Source organism: Rhinolophus hipposideros (genome assembly GCF_964194185.1).
Source record: "Rhinolophus hipposideros genome assembly, chromosome: 4".
Taxonomy (NCBI): Eukaryota; Metazoa; Chordata; class Mammalia; order Chiroptera; family Rhinolophidae; genus Rhinolophus; species Rhinolophus hipposideros.
Window position 1 is genome coordinate 5903540 of NC_138050.1, and position 25107 is coordinate 5928646.

At 41.5% G+C, this 25107-nt stretch overlaps 1 protein-coding gene across 3 annotated transcripts in view; it reads right to left on the reverse strand.

Annotated features, from left to right (window-relative positions):
• MTUS2 (microtubule associated scaffold protein 2) overlaps window positions 1–25107 on the reverse strand; it is a 533984-nt gene that overhangs the window by 373485 nt on the left and 135392 nt on the right. The window contains exon 3 of one of the 3 annotated variants that reach the window (XM_081046098.1): window positions 12380–12632. The exons of the other annotated variants lie outside the window; for them this stretch is intronic. The gene's annotated coding sequence lies outside the window, so the exon portion shown is untranslated. The remainder of the gene's footprint in view (window positions 1–12379; window positions 12633–25107) is intronic. 3 annotated transcript variants of the gene reach the window in all.

Genomic DNA, 25107 nt, shown 5'->3' on the forward strand with positions numbered 1-25107 from the left:
CAGAGGCTGACAAGTCCAAACACACAGCGTTACTCAGGGGCTCCCGGAGAGTCCGAGACACTGGTTTTGAGTTCCCAGCTCTGTCACTTTATGAGCTGGGATTTGGAACCAGTTTTGCATCCTAAGCCATCTAAAAAAATCGGGATAAGAATTCCCACTCCGAAACACTATTGTACATGAGAGAATGTGTACAAAGTTCTAGAGCATCACTGTCCAGGAGAACATTCTGTGCTGATGGAATGTTCTATATCTGTGCTATCCAATATGGAAGCCACCAGCTTCATGTGGCTGCTGAGCACTTGAAACATGGCTAAAGAATTAAATTTTTAATTTCACTTAATGTTAATTCAATAAATGGGGGGGGATCTTTTGTTCGATCTGGGCCTTCAACTGATTGGACGCGGCCCACCCACATAAGGGAGAGCAATCTGCTTCACTCAAAGTCCACCAATTTAAATGTTCATCGCATCCAAAAACACCCTCACAGAAACACCCACAATGATATTTGACCAAGTATTTGGGAACCATGGCCCACTCAAGGGGACACAAAAAAAGTTAACCATCACAGAGGGTAAGTGACTTTAGCAAGGTCACTGAGGTAAACTGAGGAGAATATCTAAGATAAGCTTTAAAAATACAACAATATTATTTCCTCCATTGCCAAAAGTATTTTAAAACATGAGGAGCAAATTTTGATAAAAGCCTTTTATCCAGCATAAGAATAGGCAATGCTACCTGTTATTAGCATCTGTGATTAAAACACTATAGTGGGTAGTTAACATTCACTCAGTTATAAGGCTCACGCTCTATGCTTTACATACAGTATCACACTCACTTATCACAGCACACCTATGACACTGTTGCATATTTTCAAACTACTTTGGGTTATTATTACAAAGAAATAAAACTACATAGCATGCACACATAGCCAGACTCAAGGATGCATTTGAATCAGGATTTTTTTTTTTCCTGTCTAAAAATCAAAACAACAATGTTAGGCACCAATACCTAGGAATGTCTGTGCGTCGTCCTGGACACTGAAGCACAGTCCTCTGAGACTGGTGGCAACACAGACATCAGCTCATTGGAATCTTCTCCCATCCAGACCATTCCTCAGCCATTCCAAAATAAACCAAAGCTGCACATTTGCTAGTCTGAGTTTCTTCCATGATTTCAGACAACACAATCACCACCAAAGTCCACAACCCCTTATCCACAGGCCTGAATACCGAAAGGTCTGAAAGCTGAAAGGTTGTTTTTATAATTCATTTGCCAGCAAAACGTTCCCTCAACTGATAGGAAGCTATATATAGTCTTTCTTTAAAACCCAACTTAGCGAGAATGTGCACGTGTTATGATGTTTCAGAAGCATTAATGTATTTGTTATAGCATGCTGCCCCACAGCCTACTAAGGATATACGGTATAGGCACAATCCAGAAATCTGAAAAGTGCAAATTCCTGCACATATTTGGCTCCACGGGTTTCACAGAAAGTATCAAAGACTTCTATTGTCCCCACTTTACAAATGAAGTTGCCAAGGTTCAAAAAAAACCCTCATAAAGCTTCATTAGAGGTCAAAGCCAGGACAGGAGTTCCTAACCACCGTACCCTATCTGTGAAGCACTTTCACGTGCAACTACAGGAAGTGAGCTGCAAACCTTCATGCAGCACCGGAAACCACCGGAAACCACTGCATCTGTTTTGTGGAACAGGAATTAGAAGCCCTGAGAAGGCAAATGACTTGCTCAAATACATGTGGTCTCATCAAAACCAGATGAGAACTCTCATAAAGGCCTCTTTTATTGATGGTAGGAAGAAACCAAAATTTCCCCCAAAAGAAATAAAGAGAGGGAGGGAGGGATGCCTTTGGAGACTCATTTTACCCCCAAGAGCTTCTCAACACATGAGATTTCCAACACCAGTGCCAGCCCAGCATGCTTCCTGTCACGCAGGGGACCCTGCTCGCTGCGCCATTTGTTGTGCAGGGTCTCCACTCCCGCTCCCCACATAAGAACGCAGGAAATGGTGAGGCCAAAAAGGAACACCCACGGAGCCACAAGTAGGGGAGTCATACCACTATATTCTCGCTGGTGGCTGGGCTGGAGACACAGGAAGCAGGATCTACATAATCTGCCTAACAGCAGTCCGCGCTTGCCAGCCACCATCTTCTTGCTAGCCCCCATTTCTTCTGCTAGCGTAGCCACAACCGTTATATTAGTGGCCAATGGCTTAGGGGTTATAGCTGACGGCCAACTAGCCACAGCTGCTGGCCATCTGATCACAGTTGATGGCCATTTACTACCTGAGCCAGCACCTTTCTATGTGAGGCCCAGAGCCTGGAAACTGCTTTTTGGGGCTTTGTCCCCACACTTCCCCTGACTTATTCTTCTGAAGGTCTTTCTGTCCTTCCCATCTAGCCAGCAGATGCCATCCAGAATGCAGGGATCATTACATGGCCATCATCATTAAGTGAAGTGCATCCTGGAGCAGGAAGTGCCTGGGAGGGGTGCACGCCTTTGTCTCAGAAAGCAGCAAAAGGGAGAGCCCCACCCTGTCATCATGTCCACTGAACGTGGGCGGGAGGTGGGAGAAGCCACAAAGTGGGTCAGAGGCCTGGCCGGCCATGAGCTGTGATTCAGGGACAATGTGTGGTGGCACCGATAAAGCAGTCTTTCAGTGGCAGCCACTGGGACACTACCACGCCAGCATCATTCACTGGTTCCAGGGGATTCTTCCCTTCTTATGCAGTTCCTTGCATTGTAAATGCTTCCAATGAAATAACTAGTGACAGGAACTGCGGCTGTAGAGCCCTGCATCTCTCACTTGGGCAGGCACCAGATGCACCCGCAGGCTTGCTACAACAGAGGACCACCCCACGCCCCAGTTTCTGATTCCCTGGGTGGGGCTGGAGTCTGTACTGCTCACCAGCTTCCAGGTGGTGCTGCTGCTCTAGAAAAATGCTGACCAACAGAATTACAATGCCAGTTGCACATGCAATGCTAGATTTGCTGGTAGCCACCTTTTCAAAACGTAAAATCCAACAAGCGAAATTAATTTTAATAGTGATTTTTATGTCTTTCTTTCACGCCATGTATCCAATACGTTAGTTTAACATACCAATGTAAAAATACCTAATGAGGTATTTTACATGCTTTTTTTTTGGTTCTAAGTCTCCAAAACCTGTTATGCTTCTTACATTTACAGCAAATCTCAATTTTGTCGAGCGACCCTTAAAGTACCAAATGGCCACAGGTGACTTCTGACTACTGTACTGGACAGCATAGAAATGGCCACTGTATGAGAATCACAATGTAGTAAGGGGATTCACTTGAGCCCAAGTGACAGTCAAGAACTTAGGCCTCTATGGAGGGCTGGAGATGTGGACCTGCCAGGGACCTCTGTGTGACATGTCGCAGGGTCACCTGGGCAAACACATCCTAACACGCGAGAGTGGGGGCCCTCACATTCCAGTCAGTTTGAGACAGGAGGGGAGTCCCTGGGCCTCGTGAAGTCTGCAACTCAGAGCGTCATCTAGTCTAGCCCATGGCCTCTGGGAACAGGATTATAGTGCCTCAGAACAAGTGAACTCTAAAACGGGGGCTTTCTTAAATACAGCACCACCAGCTTAAGGAGGCCCCACTAGGTCACCTGTGTAGCTCAGGGTGGCCCAACCTGCTCACCACCTCTTCCCCCAGATACCAGTGCAGAGGAAATCAAGGGGCATACCCTGCATTGGATGCCTATGGGGTGGACACTGGCTTCTCACCTGCAGACCCAGCCTCAGCCCAGACCCTTGGCAGCAAGACCAGGATCTGAGCAGGAGCAGGAAAGCCCCAGAACCACCTGCAATTCATGAGACTCCCTGGGAGGGAGTCAGGGATTGAGAGGGTTTGCATAGGACCAAGTGACTGCTTGTGGCTCTCTAGGGAAATGGAAAAGATGGGTCCACCAGCAGATACCAACTGCTGGGTCCATTCTCAGATTCCGGGTCTCGCCACACTCAGCCTTGTCGCCAATGAGCAGGACTTTCACTCCCAGGAAAGCGCACAGAGCTACAGCCACCTGCCTTTGGTGACTATGGCTGTCTGAACAAGCAGGGAAAGCCCATGTGCACAGACTGTGCCCTGTCCTCCGGCGGCCGTGGTGCCCTCCTCACAGCCTGAGGGGGACCGCCCAAGCTTTGCAGCTGACGCCCGCTTGCTTTAGTTCACTGCCCTGGGGTCTTTTTTAAAGATTGCTTTTATACGAAAAAACTGACATAACATACCGTGTTCCCCGGAAAATAAGACCGGGTCTTATATTAATTTTTGCTCCAAAAGAATGCATTAGGGCTTATGTTCAGGGGATATCATCTTGAAAAATCATGCTAGGGCTTATTTTCCAGTTTGGTCTTATTTTCGGGGAAACATGGTAAAACTTATCATTTTAACCATGTTTAAGTGTTCCGTTCAGTGGCATCAAGTATACACATACTGTTGTGCAACCATCACCACCATCCAGCTCCAGAACTTCATCTTCCCAAACTGGAACTTGTCCCCATTAAACCCGAACTCCCCTGTCCCCTCCCCCAGCACATCAATCACCCTTCTACTTCCTGTCCCTGTGGATATGCTGCTCTGGGTACCTCGTGTACATGGACTCATCCAGGACCTGTCCTTTTGTGACTGGCTTATTTCACTTAGCACAGTGCCTTCAGGGCTCACCATCATTGTAGCGTGTGTCAGAACTTCCTTCCTTTTCAAGGCTGAATAATATTCCATCGTATGGATTGACCCCATTTTGCTTATCCATACATTTGTCCATGGACAGTTGGGTTGCTTACACCTTTGGCTATTGTGAATAATGATGCTATGAACATGGGTGTACAAACATCTATCTGAGTCCCTGCTTTCAATCCTTTGGGGTATGTACCCAGAAATGGAATTGCGGGACCATATGGTAACTCTGTGTTTAATATTTTAAGGAATGACCATAATGTTTTCCATAGACGTTGCTCCATTTTACATTCCCACCAACAGTGCACAAGGGTTCCAACTTCTCCACATCCTTGCCAACGCCTGTTATTTTCTATTTGTTTGCTTGCTTGCTTTACAACAACCATCCTAGTGGGTGTAAAGTGGTATCTCATTGTGGTTTGATCTGCATTTCCCTGATGGTTAGTGATGTTGAGCATTCCTGATTTTTACTCCTGACTGCTTCTGACTTTAGCATCTGCTTCCTAGCCTGGGCCCATGGGACCTGCCTCTCCCCATCTGTCTTCACTCTCTTCCTGACCCTGCACTCTACTTCCCAGTGGGACCCTTTGTTCTTACTCACCTAAATGTTCTAATTACTGGGTCCAGATGCAGCAGACCTTCATCTTGGCCATCAACTGGCAGCCTCTGTCACAGCTGAGATTCATTCAGTGCATAAGAATCCTTTCCCTACCCCAAGAAGAAACAAGATAGAATTCTCAGGGCATACAAAGAAGGGCCAAGCATTGGGAAGCAGTCCTCTGGCTTCTCATCCCTCCAGGTAGGACAGAGAATCGGAGCTATTAGTACCAACTGATCCTTCTGGTGACACACCAGTGAGCCAGACTAGCCTTGGACACCTAATATTGACATCTGCAAGATCCTAAGGCAGGCCAGACAAATCCTCACCATGCTAGAATTTCTTGAGGCAGTGTAAAAAAATGCAAATAACACATTGGCAAGTACCACTCGCCTAGGAAGGAGTGCCAGATTGGGCATGCCATCTTTCCCAAAACAAAGGGAAATGAGTGGATATACTTTTTTAAAGTATCTTTTTAAAATGAAGGTTAATTTGCATATAGGAAAATGCACTTCTATGTGTATAGTTCCTCAAGTTTTGACAAACTCATACATCATACAAGATTGACCCCTGCTCCTTTCTAGTCAACTCTCCTACACCCCCAACTCCTGGAAACCACTCATCTGGATTCTGTTTCTAAAGTTTTACCCTTTTCAGAATATCTTATGAATAAAATCATAAAGTACGTGGACTCTCTTCTTTCACTTTGCATAATTTGAGATTCATCCATGTGGTTCCATGTTTCAATAGTTTCTTCCTTCTTTTTTCTTTTTGAGATTGTGCTACAATACACGTAACATTAATTTACCATTTTAACCACGTTTATGTGACTAGGTCAGTGGCATTAAGAACATTCATATTGGGGAGGACGGGTGGCTCAGTTGGTTAGAGCGCGATCTCTGGGCAAGAGGGCTGCAGGTTTGATTCCCACATGGGCCAGCGAGCTGCGCCCTCCGCAACTAGAATGAAGTCAATGAGCTGCCAGTGAGCTCCCAGGTGGCCAGATGGCTCAGTTGGTTGGAGCGCAGGCTCTCAACCACAAGGTTGCCAGTTCTACCCCCGCAAGGGATGGTGGGCTGCACCCCCTGCAACTAACAATGGCACCTGGATTTGGAGCTGAGCTATGCCCTCCACAATTAAGATTGAAAGGATAACAACTTGACTTGGATGGAGCTGATGAGTCCTGGGAAAAACACACTACTGTTCCCCAATAAAAAGTCCTATTCATCTTCCCCAGTAAAATTAAAAAAAAAAAAAAAAAGGAATATTCACATTGTTGTGCAACTATCATTGGTGACTTCACTTTTAAATACTGGCCTCATTAAATGATTAGTTTTGAATTTTAATTCCATTCAAGGTCCCTTGAGGAAAATGTGAAAGTTTGACAGCACATTCTGTTGGCAAGACTACGACTAAGTCAAAATATGTCCCAGATTGCCAGCAAAGTCCTGGCTCATGCCTGTTGCCTGGTATGATTAGTAATAGAGTCATTTTTTACTCTCCAAAATATCCTGCTTTGGACTATAAACTACTTGGCTGTACTTCCCATGGGGAAGTAGTTTCTCTCAGACATTCCCGGTGGGAGACCAAACTAAAAAAAAATAAATGACAATATTATAGCCTATCAAATTACAAGTGTCTGTCACAATTACAAATATATTGACCTTCAACCCAATAACCTCATTTCTGAGATTTTTATCATATCTGCACATACATGTACATTATCACAGCAATGCTTGTAAAAGAAAAACATCAGCAACAGTCTAAGTGGCCATTCATAGAAAGCTGCTTACATAAACTATGGTGTATCTACTCCCTTTAAAAGAATGCAGAGGCTCTCTGTGTTCTGATGTGGAAAGTGCTTACTTAAATGAGGAAACCAAGGAAGAACTGCACGTATGGTGTGCTGCCTTTTGTGTAAGAAGAGGGAGGTGGTGAGACAGTACAAATTTGCATTTATTTGCATATGCATACAGATGTTATGGGGATACATGGAAGCTCACGTGTCTGTTTAGGGAGTGGAGGGGTAGGGCAAGAATGGGAGGGGTGCAGTAAGGCTTCTAATGTCTTTTTTAAATTTTTGAACAGTGTAAATGTACTGCCTGTTAAAAAAATAATTAAATTTAGAGCTGAGCCAAAACCTTATGACTAAGGACATACAGAAGAAGCCACCTCAAGACTGGTAGGAGGGGCAGAGATGAAGAATGGGCTGGTCCCACACCCTCATGTGGCAGTTAAAAATCAAGAGGGACATATCCGCTGTGGAGGCCCCCTGGAGGAGGGAGGGGTCCCAACCCCACACCAGCTCCCCAGGCCAGGGTTCCAGTGCTGGGAAGAGAAGTCCCTACAACTTCTAGCTGTGAAAACCAGTGGAGATTGTGGTTGAGTGAGATGGAGGGCGGCTGGAGGACCAGGTGCTCCTCTGAAAGGGCCCTTGCAAGGACTTACTGACTGACTCACTTATCTGAGCTCCAGTGCTGGGGCAGCAGCATGAAAGGGGCCAGGAACATATGGGGAGGAAGTGAATTTATCTGGATTCAGAGCGAGGACTGAAGGGGCAGCTTCCTCCCTGATGGAGGAAATGGCAGAAGCCATCATCCCTTTATTGGTACCTCCCACCACACCCACATCCCAGCATCCAGACACAGGTAGCCACCATATCTGAGTCTCCTTCAACCTGGCTAATACCTTTGGCTCCACTGTGGTGATTCCCTGCGACACTGACACACCCAACCTGCAGGCCCACCCAAGCCACTTCCAGTGGTTTTCCTATTAAATGGCCTGTCTTGACTCATACTATAAACTTTCCTAAAACCATTCAAAGGCTCACAAACTCCAAACAACCAGCATCTGCTTTGGTGGGCCCCGTACCTCTGGTAGAGAAGCTCCAATCCCAGCACTAGCAGCAGCCAGCCTTGGTTCACATCTTAGCCTCTGAAGACACCTTCAAGCCCAGAACCGATGGCTGCCATCTTTGGATGACTTTGTGGCTCATGCCAGGTGGCCCAGGGCAAGGTATAGACTGCAGCTGAACTTGGCCTACACCAGAGCTCCTCCCAGGAGGCCTTGGGGTTGGCATGTCCAGTGGCCAACAACAAACTGATATGAAGCGTCACCTGGCGGCCTCCAAGGATGACAGACTCAAAGGGCAGATTAACATTAACAGACACCAGAGCCCTGCTAAAGTGAATCCTGCTCTGTAGGGTCAACACCTCCTCCACTGTAGTCACGTCCAGTCCTCACAACCAATCAGCCTGAGAGTCAATCCCTCCCACTGACATGTAAACAGCAACCAAAGCTCAACTACAACAGGAGGGCACACACCACCTACACAAATGGCACAACTGGGGCACCTGGCTCTGGTGACCAGGGAGACTGCACCACTGGGTCCCACAGGACACCTAATACACAAATCCACTCTAATAAGAGTGGGAGACATAGCAGCCCCACCTAATACATAAAAACAAACACAGGGAGGCAGCCAAAATGGGAAGACAATGAAACATGTTCCAAATAAAGGATCAGAACAAAGTTCCAGGGGAAAAAAACAAAACAAAACTGGAGACAATCAATGTACCAAATGCAGAGTTCAAAGCACTGGTTATAAGAATGCTCAATTATTTAGAGGAGAACTTCAACAAAGAGATAGGAAATGGAAAAATAGAGATTGAAAACATAAAAAAAGAACTAGTCAGAAGGAAATATAAGAATACAAAAACTGAAAGGAAGACTGCATTACAGGGAATCAACCATAGATTAGATGAAGGATCGAAACAGCTATTTGGAAAATCAGGCAGCAGAAAACACCCAATCAGAACAGAAAAGGGAAAAAGTATCCAAAAAGATGAGGCCAGTTTAAGGGGCCTCTGGACAACATCAAGCGTAACAACATTTGCATACCAGTAAGAGGAGAGAGAGTAAGGGATTGAGAATCTATTTGAAGATATAATGACAGAAAATTTCCCTAATCTGGCAAAGGAAGTAGACGTACAAGCCCAGGAGGAAGTGCAGAGAGTCCCAAAGAAGGTGAACCCAAAGAGCCCAATACCAAGACACATCATAATTAAAATGTGAAAGGTTAAATACAGAGAATCTTAAAAGTAGCAAGAGAAAAGCAGTTAGTTACCTCCAAGGGAGCTCCCATAAGATTGTCAGCTCATTTCTCAACAGAAACTTTTCAGGCCAGAAGGGATTGGCAGGAAATATTCAAAATGATAGAAAGCAAGGACCTACAACCAAGATTATTCTACCCAGCAAAGCTATCATTTAAAATTGAAGGAGACACAAAGAGCTTCCCACAAGGAAAAGCTAAAGGAGCTCAGCACCACCAAACTAGTATTATAAGAAATGTTAAGAGGCCTTATTTAAGAAGAAGAAGAAAAGATTTAAAAAATATATGAATAATAAGATGTCAGTAACTACATATCTATCAATAATTGCTTTCAATGTAAATGGATTAAATGTTCCAATCAAAAGAGAGGGCAGCTAAATGAATAAGAAAACAAGAACCTCACCTTTGCTGTCTACAAGAGAATCACTTTAGATTGAAAGACACACACAGACTGAAAGTAAAGTGATGGGGAAAAGATACTTCATGAAAATGGGTGTGAAAAAAATTTAAAAACTGTTGTACAACATACTTATACCAGACAAAATAGACTTTAAAACAAAGTAATAACAAGAAACAAAGAAGAACCCAGTAATTCTACTTCTGAGTATTTATCTGAAGGATCCAAAATGTTCCTTCGAGGGACACATGCATCCATATGTTCACTGCAACATTGTTTACAATGGCCAAGACATGGAGGCAGCCTGGGTGTCCATTGATGGAAGAATGGATAAAGAGGAGGTGGTACATAGATACAATGGAACATTTGCTTGGCCGCGGAAGGAAATGGTTTCTTGCCATCTGTGGCAGCATGGATAGACCTGGAGGGTATTGTGCTGAGTAGAGTATGTCAGACAGAGAAAAAAAGATGCAGGGCCGGCCTGGTGGCCCAGGTGGTTGGAGCACCATGCTCCTAATGCCGAGGTCGCTGGTTTGATTCCCACATGAGCCAGTGAGCTCCGCAAATGGAATGAAGTCAATGATCTGCCGCTCAGCTCCCGGGTGGCCAGATGGCTCAGTTGGTTGGAGCGCCTCCTCTCAACCACAAGGTTGCCGGTTTGACTCCCGCAAAGGATGGTGGGCTGTGCCCCCTGCAACTAGCAACTGGCAACTGGACCTGGAGCTGAGCTGCGCCCTTCACAACTAACACTGAAAGGACAATAACTTGACTTGGAAAAGTCCCGGAAGTACACACTGTTCCCCAATAAAGTCCTGTTCCCCTTCCCCAATAAAATCTTTAAAAAAAAAAAAAGGATGCAATGTGCTCTTATATGTGGGATTTAAAAAACAAAATAAACAAAAAGCAAAACAGAAACAAACTCATAGATACAGGAAACATTTTGATGGTTGCCAGATGGGAGAGGGGTTGAGAGGATAGGTGAAAAAGGGGAACAATTAAGAAGGGATTGGTGGTTACACAGTGGTCATGGGGATGCAAGGTATAGCATAAGAAATATAGTCAATAATATTGTAATAACTATGTGTGGTGTCAGATGGGCACTGGATTTATCGGGGTGATAGATGGGATGGGGCTGGGAGGCATGGTAAGAAAGATGACGGGATTTAGAAGCACAAATTGGTAGTTACAAAATAGTCATGGAGATGTAAAGTGTAGGAAATATAGTCAATAATATGGTAATAACTATGTATGGTGCCAGATGGGTACTAGCCTAGTCAGGGGGATCACTTCTTAAATTATATAAATGTCTAACCACTATGCTGTACACCTGAAACAAATATAAAATACTACTAAATATTAACTGTAACTGAAAACTTAAAAGGAGGAGGGAGATAAAGGGGAATAAGAGATTCAAGTTTCCAGGTATAAAACAAATAAGCCATGGAGATGTAATGTATACCATAAGGAATATGCTCGATAATATTGTGTGTGCTAGCATGGTACGGTGTTAGGTGGTTAGTGGACTTATCGTAGTGATCACTTTTTTAGGTACGTAAATGTTGATTAACTATGGTATATACCCGAAACTAATATAACATTGTATGTTAGCTATATTTGAATAAAAATCTTAAAAATAATTAAATTTTAAAAAGAAAGAAATAGGGAGAGATGCTTCTTGGGAAAAGACTGCTAAGTTTAATGGCGTAGATTCCTTATTATAATCAACTTATTTCCAATATTCAGAAAATCAATAAATTTACCTCTTAAACACTGAATATATCCAAAAGCCCTCAAACATCTAGAAAGTATCTTTCTTTTGAAAATTCACTATATACTTTGGCTAAGCGTGAAAAGGTTCCTTCTGATAATGTTCTTTTAATTTAAATGTGTCATCATAAAAGAAGTGTGCCTCCCTCCCTATTTCTCTTCTAGATGCCATGTTCAATTTTGTGAGGAAAAAATGTTTCTTGGTAAATGGACTCATTTTAAAGCAAAAAACTAAAAGTGTTGCTCCAAATTTAAAAACATTTCCTTAATTCGTTTCCATTTGTGCAATAACTGTTAGCATGAAACCAATTTTTAGTATCACCGTGTTTCCCCGAAAATAAAACCTAGCCGGACAATCAGCTCTAATGTGTCTTTTGGAGCAAAAATTAATATAAGACTGGGTCTTATTTTACTATAATACAAGACCATGTCTTATATAATATAATGTAATATAATACAATATAACATAATACTGGGTCTTATATTAATTTTTGCTCCAAAAGACGCATTAGAGCTGATTGTCTGGCTGGGTCTTATTTCAGGGGAAACACCGTACGAATGTTCTATGAAGTGATGAACACAACAGATTTCTTGATATTGATAAGACTTAAACAAATCTTTAAGTATGTCTGGATGCAAAAGACAAATGTACTAATTTTCTATGACTACTGTTACAAAACATCCACAAACTCAGCAACTTAAGAACACACACAAAATTTATTACCTCACAGTTCTATAGGACTGTGTGTATACTGGCTGAAGTTAACCTGGGTCCTCTGCCTAGACTCACCCGTGGGCTGAAGTAAGGGCTGAGTTCCTTGCTGGAAACCCTGGAGAACAATCAGCTTCCAAAGTCACTGGCTTGACTTTTGGCCAAATTCAATTCCTTGCAGTTGTAGGACTGAGGTCTCGTTTCCTTGCTGGCTGTCAGCAGAGGGCTGGTCTCTGCTCCTAGAGGCTGCCATATTCCTTCTCAGTCGTTCCATGTGGCAGGGCAGTCCCTCTCACGCTTTACATCTCTTTTCCTTCTCCATCTGCTGCATCTGATTCCACCCAAAGAAAGTACACTGCATTTAAGGATTTATATGCTTAGATTGGCCCACCTGGATATTCTCTGTAATTTAAGGTTCATACTCTTAATGATAGCATAGCTTGGCGAATTTTATATTTCTTTTCCATTTTGAATCCTGGAACCACTTTGGACTTAATAGGATGGACCCCAAGATAGCTACACACACACACACACACACACACACAAAATAAAATAAAATAAAATAAAAACTAAATTGATGGTAACTACACGTTTTACCATTAAACTCTTCTATTACCTTCCAACATTTTGTTTCTAAATCTTGTTCTCAAGATAAAAGAACTAAATCTCTTTAATAGAAAGGATTGTTTCCAGTTTAGAAAAAAACAGTACAAAACAACAAACAGTGAAGAAATCCAGTGTATTCTTTCAGTTTCAAAATTTATTCTTTAAAATAGAAAAAGCCAGATAATGTCAAGTTTTCAGAATGAAAAGACACTGTTAATTTTTTATGATAATTCTTGTTTATAACAATGGTATTTGAAAAAGGATAGGGCAGCTCTAATTTGGCAGAAGTCAGCTTGAATTTATAAATATAAATATATATATAATAAATAAGTAAATATATCATATATATGATACACACCTATCATCTGTTGTGTGTTTGTGTGTGTGTGTGTGTGTGTGTGTGTGTGTGGATGTGTGTACGCAAGTGCCAACTGCACCATGGAAGTCACACCTCTCAATTCGCAGTAGTTATTTAACAAATGGTTTTAAGTCCTCAGCTATGATTGGTCATGCTATCTACCTCAGAAACGTCTCTCTCGAGCTTCCTTCTAACCTTCAGTTCCTGGGATCTGGAGTCTTCCTGAGGGCCCACTGGCATTCCTCGCAGTGTCTGAGTGCACAGTCTACAGAAGCTTTGGAGCATGGGGAAAGAGGGATTTGCCATCTTCTGAGTGACTCATGGACTGTTGAGGGGGCTGCTTTCCACAGCCCAAAGGACAGGTGGTCATTTTTGGAAAGGTCATGTTAAGTAGAGTACAATGAAGTGGTAGACCCCAGAAATGGTGCCACGCTGGCTGTCTGTCCTCCAGTGATCTCAGTTGTCAGAAGCTAACAGCCTTTGCTAGTGTCCCTGGCAAAGGTCTGGGCAGAGAGTGTGGAGTCCACATGGCCAGTCAGGAGAGGGGAAGTAGCAGGCTGGAGAGCCAGAAATGGAGCCCATTTGGTCACTGTAGTCAAAAGATATGCTGCTGTCTTACAACAGAAGTATATTATCATTTAGTAATTACACTCCACAGGACATATGTTCCTGTCATACAACCTGAGTCTCTATTTTAAAATAGACTATAATCACAATGCAATGTATAGATGACTATAACACATAATACAATATATAGATGATGTATTATAAAAAGATATACTTGAAATCTATATAATTTACTAACCAATGTCACCCCAATAAATTTAATAAAGTTAAAAAAGAATCAAATTTTTATAAATATATCCTTTAATCTAAAAAAACAACAACAACAACAACAAAAGAAACAGCCTACAAATGACCCAATAAAAAAATGGGCAGATGACATGAAGAGACATTTTTCTCAAAAGGACATACAGATGGCAAACAGACATATGAAAAAATGCTCAACCTCCCTAACCATCAGAGAAATGCGAAGAAAAACCACAATGAGATACCACCTCACCCCAGTCAAAATGGCTTTCATCAATAAATCAACAAACAAGTGCTGGCGCAGATGTGGAGAAAAGGGAACCCTTGTGCACTGTTGGTGGGATTGCAGATTGGTGCAGCCACTATGGAAAACAATATGGAGGTATCTCAGGAATCTGAAAATGGAACTACCTTATGATCCAACAATTCCACTCTAGGTATCTATCCGGAGAAATCCAAAACTCTAATTCAAAAAACTTTATGCACTCCTATGTTTATTGCAGCACTATACACAATAGCCAAGACATGGAAACAACTGAAATGCCCATCGGTAGATGACTGTATTAAGAAATTGTGGTACATTTATACAATGGAGTATTACGTAGCCATAAAGAAGAAAGAAATCTTACCATTTGCAACAACATGGATGGACCTAGAGAACATTATGTTAAGTGAAATAAGTCAGAAAGAGAAAGACAAATACCATATGATCTCACTTATATGCGGAATCTAAAGAAAAGAATAAGTGAATGAACTAATCAGAAACAGTTTTGGAGACAAAGAGGAAAAACAGGGTTGCTAGATGGGCGGGGGGGTGGGGATAAGGGGGAAGGTGAGAGGATTAGAAAACAGTCGGTAACCACAAGATGGCCACGGGGTTTTGAAAATTAATTTGGGGAACGTAATCAATAATGTTGTAAAGATTTTGTAGGGTATCCAATGGACACTTGTCCCATTAGGGAGACCACCTCAGGGAAGATGTAGATGCCTGATCACTGCACTGTACACCTGAAGCTGAAGCTGAACAATAATGAATGCCAACTATAATTTTATATATGTATACGTATATATATGTATGTATATACTTACAAGAAGCGGAGTACAGCATTAGGAATAGAGACAGTGGAAATGTAATGGCTCTGTGCGATGTCAGAGGGATAGCAGATGGGGGATGGGGGGTTCACACAGTGTGAGGGATAAATTATAAATGTCTAAGTATTACTTTGTCTTGTGCATCTGAAACTAATAAAAAAAATAATAATAGCCAGTAATCACAACCTTCATATCACTGTCAGTCCAATAGATGAAAGAATAACTCTCAATTGAGTTCCAATATCAGAAAGATATGCCCACTAAGTGGACAAGAATGCCATAAGAATTCGCACAAGCTCACGTATATGATTTCTAAATTTGAAGAAGAAAACAAAGGTATAAATTTATATCCCCTTTCCCATTCTTCTTCCTGCAAATGATGTTATTTAAACCCTTTGTTTTATGTTGCTTAGTCCAATAGCCGAAATTTGTATTTCTGATTTACTTTCTCAGATATTCTATTCTGTTATTAATCAAAATTGTGTCCACAAAGTGAAGGCTCAGGGCACAGTTGAGTTCATCCTTGTCTGAACTGTCTCATGGAACCAGGAAAAGTCCTTCTGCTGTAAGATCTTTAAACTATGGGGAAAGTTTTCACCAGTAGGTAGCTAAGACATTTGAGTATTTCACTAAACTTTCTATGTTCTTAACATACTCTAATGAATATCAAGTAGAATAAGAAAGCTGAAGGAAAGAATGACCACACGTGACAAGGGAAGTGGAGGAGAGAAAAAAGAGCTCTTGAATTTGGTAAACATCTCCACTCTATCTCATGGAGCAATGTCACGACACTTGATGCAACGTTGTGAAGGAGAAGTCATTTTTATATTGTCATGACCATTTTTTGGCTATGAATCTCTTTCAGGAAGATGTGGTGGTCTGGAAAGGAAGAGCAAATGTGTTATAACTGGCATTTAAGTTTGTGATCTGAGAGAGGTGAAGTTTGAAAATTAGTATTTTAGTACGCAGGCAAAGATGATAATTTTCTGCATGTGTAATGTTTGAATTTCCCATTAATAAAGTAATTAAACCCTGAACTCCACCAGCTCAAAAATTGAATTAGCACAGCACTGTTTTCTTTGATTATCTTTTTCTCTGCCTGCATCCCACCGAAGGGAAATAAACATTTATTTATCATTTTGATATAATAAAGGTGTTCATCTCCACCTGATATTATAGCAAAATAACATTATGGGGACGACTGTGAAGCTACTAACAGTCTATAAGTGTCCATTACTCAAAAAATTCTGTTCTGTCACATAACTGCTTATAGAGAACAAGTAAAAATAGTTCCCCTCTTAAAATAGGTTATATTCTAAAAGTTTAGGCATAAGTTACTAGGAACTAAGAAAATATCCTCCCATAAAAATATAAGTGTTTAACATAAATTTTAAATTAAAACAGTGTTTAATTATAATAGTGTTTAATTTAAAATTTTAATTTAAAAATATAATGGTGTTTAAGTTTCCAGGCCCAATTTAACTCCTTAATGACTGATTATAATAACCACTTGAGTTCTGGTCAAGATTTTCTTTTCCTTCTCCTTAAGAAGAAACAAAAAAGAAGCTGAGATTCAAAGTGAAGAAGGTGATCGAGATGGTACTGTACCCTAGTTTTCTCATCACAAAAACTGGGGAGAATAGTATTTTCCCCATACTATTATTGTAAAGATTAAATGAGATAAAATGAATCAAGTACTTAGAACAGTACCCAGCATGTGGAAAGCACCTCAGAGATGTTATCTGTTACAGTGTCCAGAAGAAAAATAAGGATTGGGGTAAAGTCTTTGGGTTGGTTGGCCAAGTTGTCACCATGGTCTTCTGAAGAGTTTTCCTACAGTGTAAAGGCAAGGCTGGAGGGGACAGATGGCCCTGGTGCTGGGCATGGGACCAGAAGCCCCACTGGGAAAACTGCCTGAACAGGCCACTGTGGAGTGTCAGAGAAGGAACCAGGAGAAAACACAAAGGACTGCTGGGCAATAGCAAGGGTCCTGCTGGCCATGCATGAGCCTCTGTAGCCAAGCCAGGAGGGAAGCGATTCAACAGAAAGAATGGTCAGAGAATGCGTAGGAGGTGGGTACCTGGGGATCGGGGAGAAAGGAGAACTAAGACAGCTTTAAATTACTTCTTAGAATCAAGACACTGCAAATAACTGTTCCTTCCTTGATGGCTCTGACCAGTAGGGTTCAAAAGAGCTGTGGCTAAAATTCCAACCCACTCAAGAGATACCAAGACCAAACAAGTAGGTAAACGCTGTGCTTACCTTCTCTCATGACCACATCAAAATTACAACTAAACTACAACCATCATTGAGAATCACCTAAAATCTTGCCGAACCGAAGCTCTACAACTAAGGACGTACAGAAGAGGCCACCTCCAGACTGGTAGGAGGGGCAGAGACGAAGAACGGGCTGGTCCCACACCCACGTGTGACTATTAAAGATCAGGAGGGATATTTCAGCTGTGGAGGTCCCTCCCATACCCCATCCAGCCCAGCCCAGGGTTCCAGTGCCAAGGAGAGAAGTCCCCATAATTTCTGGCTGTGAAAACCAACAGAGATTGTGACTGAGTGAGACAGTGCGGCTGCACTCACAGGCGCTCCTCTTAAAGGGACCACACAAGGACTTACCCACCGACGAAATCACTCACTCTGAGCTCCAGCGCTGGGGCAGCAGCTGAAAAGGCAGCAGGGACAAATGGTGGGGAACTGAGTTTTGTGGCTTGGGACGGGGGCTAGATAGGTGGCTTTATCCCAGGAGGAGGAACTGGCAGAGGCCATTGTTTTGTTGTTGAGCCCTCCCCTTCCCAGCGTGCAGACGCAGGTGGTCACCATATCTGAGTCTCTACCATGTGTTCGCCATGCCCTGGCAATTCGAGACCCAGCCCAGCCCAATTTTGGAGCACACTAAAGCCACTTCCAGTGGCTTTTTCGTTCAAACTGCCTGCCTTAGCTCATGCTACAGACTTTCCTAGGGTCTCTCAAAAGTTCACAGAACCCAGACAAGCAGCATCTGGCTTGAGCATGTCCTGTACCTCTGGCTGAGCAGCTCTAAGTGTGGCACTAGAGGCAGCCGGCCGTGGTTCACAGATTAGCCTCTCAAGGTGCATCCAAGCACAGCACTGTCAGCAGACATCTACGGATTTCTTTCAGGCTCCTGCTAGGTGGCCCTGGGTGGGACATGGGATGTGGCTGAACTTGATCTACGACAGATCCTCTCCAAAGTGGTCCTGGGCCCCAATGGCCAGCTTCAAAATGAGCTGGAGCATCACCCAGCTGCCTCCAAGAACAACACACCCAAGGGGCGGATTGGGCAGACACCAGAGTCCTGCTGAGGCAGATCCTGCTCCATAGGAGCAGCCCCTGCACAACAACTCTTCTGCTGTAGTCAGGGCCAGTCCTCACAATCAGTGAGCCCAAGGGTCAGTCCCTCCCATGATGTGCAATTATCAACCAAGGTTCAACTACAGGAGGAGGGCACACACAACCCACACAAGGGACACATCTGGAGTGCGTGGCTCAAGTGACCAGAAAGAATGTGCCACTGAACCCCAAAGCACACCTACTACATAATTCCACTCTACTAAGACCGGAAGACATAGCAGTCCTATCTATACATAGAAACAAACACAAGGAGGCAGCCCAAAATGGGGAGACAAAGAAACATGTCCAAATAAAACAACAGAACAAAGCTCCTGAAAAAGAACTACACAAAATGGAGCCAAGCAATCTATCAGACACGGAGTTCCAAACACTAGTTATAAGGATGCCCAATGATCTCAGGGAGAACTTCAACAAAGCGATTGGAAACATAAAAATGGAGATAGAAAACATGAAAAAGAACCAGTCAGAAATAAAGAATACAATAATGGAAATGAAGAATACATTACAGGGAATCGACAGTAGATTAGATGAAGCAGAGGATTGAACCAGCGATGTAGAAGATAAGGTAACAGAGGGCACCCAACCAGAACAGCAAAAAAGAAAAAAGCATCAAAAAAACCCAAAAAACGAGGATAGCTTAAGGGGCTGTTGGGACACCAACATTCCTCTTATAGGGATGCCAGAAGGAGAAGAGAGACAGCAAGAACCTATTTAAAGAAATAATGATGGAGAACTTCCCTAATGTGGCAAATGGAAATAGATATACAAGCCCAGGAAGTACAGAGAGTCCCAAACAAGATGACCCAAAGAAGCCCACACCAAGATGCCTCATAATTAAAATGTGAAAGGTTAAATATAAAGAGAGAATCTTAAAAGCAGCAAGAGAAAAGTAGTTAGTTCCCTACAAGAGAACTCCCATAAGACTTCCAGCTGATTTCTCAACAAAAACTTTGTAGATGAGGAGGGAGTGGTAGGAAATATTCAAAGTGATGAAAAGTAAGGACCTACAACCAAGATTACCCAGCAAGCTATCATTTAGAAAGAGCTTCTTAAAGGAATTCATCGCCACCAAACCAGTATTACTAGGAATCTTAGAGGGACTTCTTTAAGATGGGAGGAGGGGTAGGAATGGGTGAAAAAGGGAAGGGATTCAAAAGTACAAATTGGTTGTTACACAGTAGTCATGGGGATATATGGTATAGCCTAAGGAATACAGTCAATAATATTGTAATAACTATGTATGGTACCAGATAAGTATTAGATCTATCAGGGTAATACATGAGAATGGGTTTGGGGGCAGGTTGAAAAAGGTGAAGGAATTCAGAAATACAAATTGGTAGTTACAAAATAGTCACAGGATGTAAAGTATAGGGAATATAATCAATAACATGGTAGCAACTTTGTATATTGTCACATGGGTACTAGTCAGGGGGATCACTTCCTAAATTATATAAATATCTATCCTCTGTGCTACACTTGAAACTAATATAAAACAATATTGAATGTCAACTCTAATTTAAAATTTTAAAAAGGAGAGGAAAGATTGGTAATATTGTGATAGCGTGGTACAGTGTCAGATGGTTGCTGGACTTAGCATGGTGATCACTTCTTTAGCATAGGGGATAAAACCAATAATGTGGTAATAACTATGTATAGTGCCAGGTGGTTGCTGTTGAATAACTATGAAGTACATCTGAAACTAATATAATATTGTATGTTAGCTGTATTTTAATTAAAAAAATTAAATTAAAAAAATAAATAAAATAAAATTCCAACCCACTCATCACCAGAAATTTTAAAAGCATCCAGGGCTGCCAATCCAATCAGGCTGCCTACTGAGTTAAGAGTAGAAGAGTGTTAATTGCTCTAGAATTTCCTCAGCACTGCAATTTCCTGGGTTTGTGCAAATGCCCCATATGGAACTTCATTTTCTTCTTTTATGACTGAAGTATTATCACTCAGTCCTCTCATTTCCCTGGAGAAGCAAAGGTTCCAGATGGGCCGACTCTGTTATATGATTTTCCAAGAGCTATGCATATTTTCCTTGTATACATAGCTTTGCCATTTATTACTCATTCTACTGACTAATCTATTAATGTGCTGAGCTGTCTTTATAAATCATGAATTAGCTATGTGGCATTTTAGTGAATAGTAAAACTGTCAAGATATGACATGTGGAGAATATTGTGAAGTGGAATTTTCCTTCTAGTATTAGTCCTAAGAAATAACACAAAACTGAACAAACAGTAACTACAGTTTTTAACTTTCAGACTGTCAATTCTAAAGGAATATAGGAGCTGTATGTTCTCATTAGTCACGTATTCATTCACTCGACAAACATTTATTATGAGCCTACTATGTAATAAGCACTGTGTTAGCTGCTAAGGAACAAAGACAAATTAATGGAATTCAGTATTTCACAGTTCTTTCAACACACATTTATACACCTAGGAGGGATCAAATAAAATGACAAATTTGGTTACAAGGAATCAACTAAGGTTTCATGATTTTTTTTTAATTTAAGCCATTTCACAATTTTGTTTCCTCATGCAGAAATTACAAGTAAGTGTCCCACAGACTAAATTACGATGTAGTTTGTTAGACCAAAACTGTGGATTTAAAAACAAAACAAAACAAAAAAACATGGGTCTGCATTTTAAAAACAAAATTGAAAGATTTCACAAAATTAAAAGTAATTTTTAAAAACATTTCCATTTTCTCTTAGCAAACATATGAAAATACCTGTCAACTTTGGATTCATATTCCCACAAAATACAGCCGTGTCACAGCTGTCCCTTCTGAGCAGCGACAGCTTCTCCAGGAGTCACCACTGCCCATCACCTCTCAACCTGGAAGCCCACTGTCAGCCACCACATCACTATTCCCATCAGTTCTCTGCATCCACACAGGTATCCAAGGAGGAAAATAAAAGGCAGACTGAGGGCAGTCTGACTCAAGAACACTGGGAGGGAGAAAAATTGTTTGAATCAGTGAAGAACTATCCTACATGTTAAAGGTGCAAATAAACACATTATGCCCAGCACACTGTACTCAGTTATATAAAACTTCAGGCTGCTGACAGTGTCTATTTTCACCCTCTGCCCTAGTGTAACCACTGGTTACACTTACCAATACCATTCCCATCACATGCTAGACAGCGGAGAGCACCGTAATTCTACTCCCTTTCTCAGGCTAATGTCCTTCACATCAGATATCAAGATATTAGATATTCCTCACCTTCCTTCTTCCCTATCAAACCAGTAAAGACCCCAGTCTCTACTTGTCACTCACCCTGGTTATTTTTCTCATGACTATCCAACACTGTGCTAAAATAAAAAAAGATAAACCTTCTTTCCATTCAGTTCCACCACTTACGAATGACTTGTTCTTAGTCTCACTAGTAGTAATCAGGAAAAGCAAACTAAGATCACAATTAGAAAGCCTTGTCACAAAAACCCAGGGCTAGGAACAGGAAGGAACACTGCAAATAAGACAGTCACTTTCAAGAGTAATTGGGTAACAATCAGTAAAGTTGAAGATACGCATAGTCCGTGACCCAGCAGTGGGACAAACAGTCCATGCCCTCGAGTGTGGCATTCGACCTTTTGTTATTATGACCCTCAGTACGAAGTACATTTGACATTACAATCCAATGTGCCCGCATACTACTCGTCTAACTCAAAGAAGAGTTTAACAAAGCTTACCCTTATAACGCGCAATTAATTTTGATGTTATTCATATCATACATAACTTATGATTAATCTTTATTATTATTTTTAATGTGGGTTACAATCCATTAAATTGACATCATGACCCATTAATGTGTGACAGCTTGAAAAACACTGGCCTAGAGGATACCTCTCCATCTGGCCATGGAGTTAACCCATCGACAGCGATCTCGTTGCATTACTTTTGCTAAGAGTGAAAAATTAAAAATAATCTCAATGTCTCTTAAAGCAGACAGGAAAAATAAAATCTCACATTCATATCATGTTCATATTGTACAACAGTAAAAATGAATAAACCAAATCCATGGATTTGAAATAGCTTAAAATTAATGTTAGGTTTTCTTTAAAAAAGCCAAGTTACATTTGCAGAATGTATGTAAACTTTAAACACAAAAAACAAAACTACACATTACTGTGGATACATACACATAAAGTAAAAGGATAAAACCACGCAAGGAAAGGATTCACACCTCCTCCTGAATAGCGGTTTTCTTGGGGAGAAGAGCACAGGGAAGGGATTAAGATAGGGATTTGAGGCTATAGCTACATCTGAAGCACTGTCTTTAAAAAAAAAGAAAACCTTCAGCAAATGCAAAAAAAAAATCAGCATCTTTTATATGTGGATATGCATACAAGATGGATTATTTTTCTGTATTTTTATGTTTGAAAAATCCACAAAATTAAATTTTTAATATTTTTTAAATAATTACCTTTCCAAGTACATGCTTTTCCCGTAAGACAGGAAGCAAACCTCAAAGCATGCAAAGGCCATTTGCTGTCTAATGCCCGCAGCTCTCAGGGCGAGGGCTTGGAATTGAAGATTTAGATCTTACTCCTCCGTGGACCAGAAGGCAAAACCAATTTAAGTGGTTCTGCTTTGTGAAGTATTTACAACGGACCCTTTGAAAAAACTAAGCTCATTTGGGATTTTTGAACATTAAAATGTTCCACTCCCAAATGCATACTGCTTATTCTGAAGCTTCGGTGGTTGAAATGCTGCCTGCTGCTGAATAGGCATGATTTTAGCTGACTCCTCGCAAGGCCACCTGCTAAAAGAATGTAGAAGGACTTGGCGGGACCAATTAGTTCGTAGATAATAATGCTGACTATTTTCTGTGGTGGAAGGTCCTGAAAGAACAGGAGGCTCACTGGATCAGAGAAGCCATTCATTATTGTACCTGGGATTGCTATGACCCCAAGGGCTGGCATCGTCCCCGCACACGCTCATCTGCAGACAACACTGTCACACCCTCCAGAGACGGCTCTGTCTGTACAGATCTAGGACGCTGGGGATCATTCAAAGAGAGTTTGATTTCAACAAATATGTTTTTCTCCTCAATAGTCAGTCGTTAGGTCTAGTTAGAACACCCCAGCCTCAATGCTATCTCTGTATCTTGTGAAATTTGGAAGTTCTCATTAGTTTTAACATCACAATTCCTAAGTTGAACTTCACCCTTGGCAATTAACACTTGTCATCCAGTGTTATCATGAACTGTCTAGCACCGCTATTTGTGTGCACCACAGAAATCTCATCCATTGCTATTTGCAAAAAAGCTTTGGGACAGAAGAAAGAACATTACAAATGGGACAAGAACACCTCAACATGTATCCTGTTTGGGCCACAGGGAAACTCTCTGACCTTGGCCACGACCCTTCACTGTCTAGGACCTCAGTGTTTTCTGTCCACTTTTCTCACATGTGTAAATGAGAACTAAACAAGTCCAAGTAAGTGGGAAGTTCTGTGTAAAATAGCTAGCATTACGAAAACATAAGGGAATGCTGTTCTTAGCAGTGACAGTAATAAATGTAATGTACTCCGTTATACAGAGGCTGCCAAAAAATGTATACATGTTTGAAGAAAGGAAAAAGCTATTAAAATTGTGATACTCAATATATACCGATAACAAAAGATGAATACAAGTCACGTTTGACTTCTGCAGTTACAAGAGGTGCTCAAAGTGGTTACCATCAGCATCCAGACACTTCTGATTACGGTGAACTACTGCTTGAGCAATGCTGACCAAAGTGTCCACTTGTATACATTTTTTTTGGCGCCCCAGGTATATGCAAATAAACACCTGAGATCACTATTTCCACATTTGTACATGGTGACCCAGTCAGTTTTTCTATAGCTCTTTTGGCTAAAGTCCTAAGGGTTTAACACTTCTCTCAACTATTAATTTGAACTTTTTATTACAATTTCTTTTTCAGCTTGAGAGGACACTCAGTTTATTTCTCTTTTTTTAATACTTTTTTTATTTTTCAATTACAGTTGACATATAATATTAGCTTCAGGTATATAACATAGTGATTAGACATTTATATTTCTTAAAATGCAAACTTGGGGACCCCTTTGGATGTTTCCTAAGTCCTTGGAGCCCCAGGCCAAAATCCTCAAGAATCAGCTCATTTTGGCGTGTTTCAGTGGCTCTGAACCATGTTTTCCTTTAATTCACCAAAGAAAGAGACTCATTCACCAAAGAATGAGTCGATAATGTAGTGTTCTCATTTTTTAAAATATATCTAAATCCAAATACCTTTAATTTATTTTCAAATGGTTGAATGATGAAGTTTCCCATAGCATTTAAAAGTTCCAAATTGAACACCAATCTCTACTTTCTGGCATTATTTTTCTCTGTGTGTGTGTGTGTGTGTGCGTGTCAGCAGGAAGTGTCGATACTGATTTATGAGCAAAGTCTGGATTAGAACACAGGTGATCTCACAAAGTAAATACTGAGACCTGCTCTCACACCCACTTGCATTACCTGCCCTTGCCGGTCACACATCCACACAAATCCACGTGGCTGCTTCTGTCACTGGATCCTTCCCTC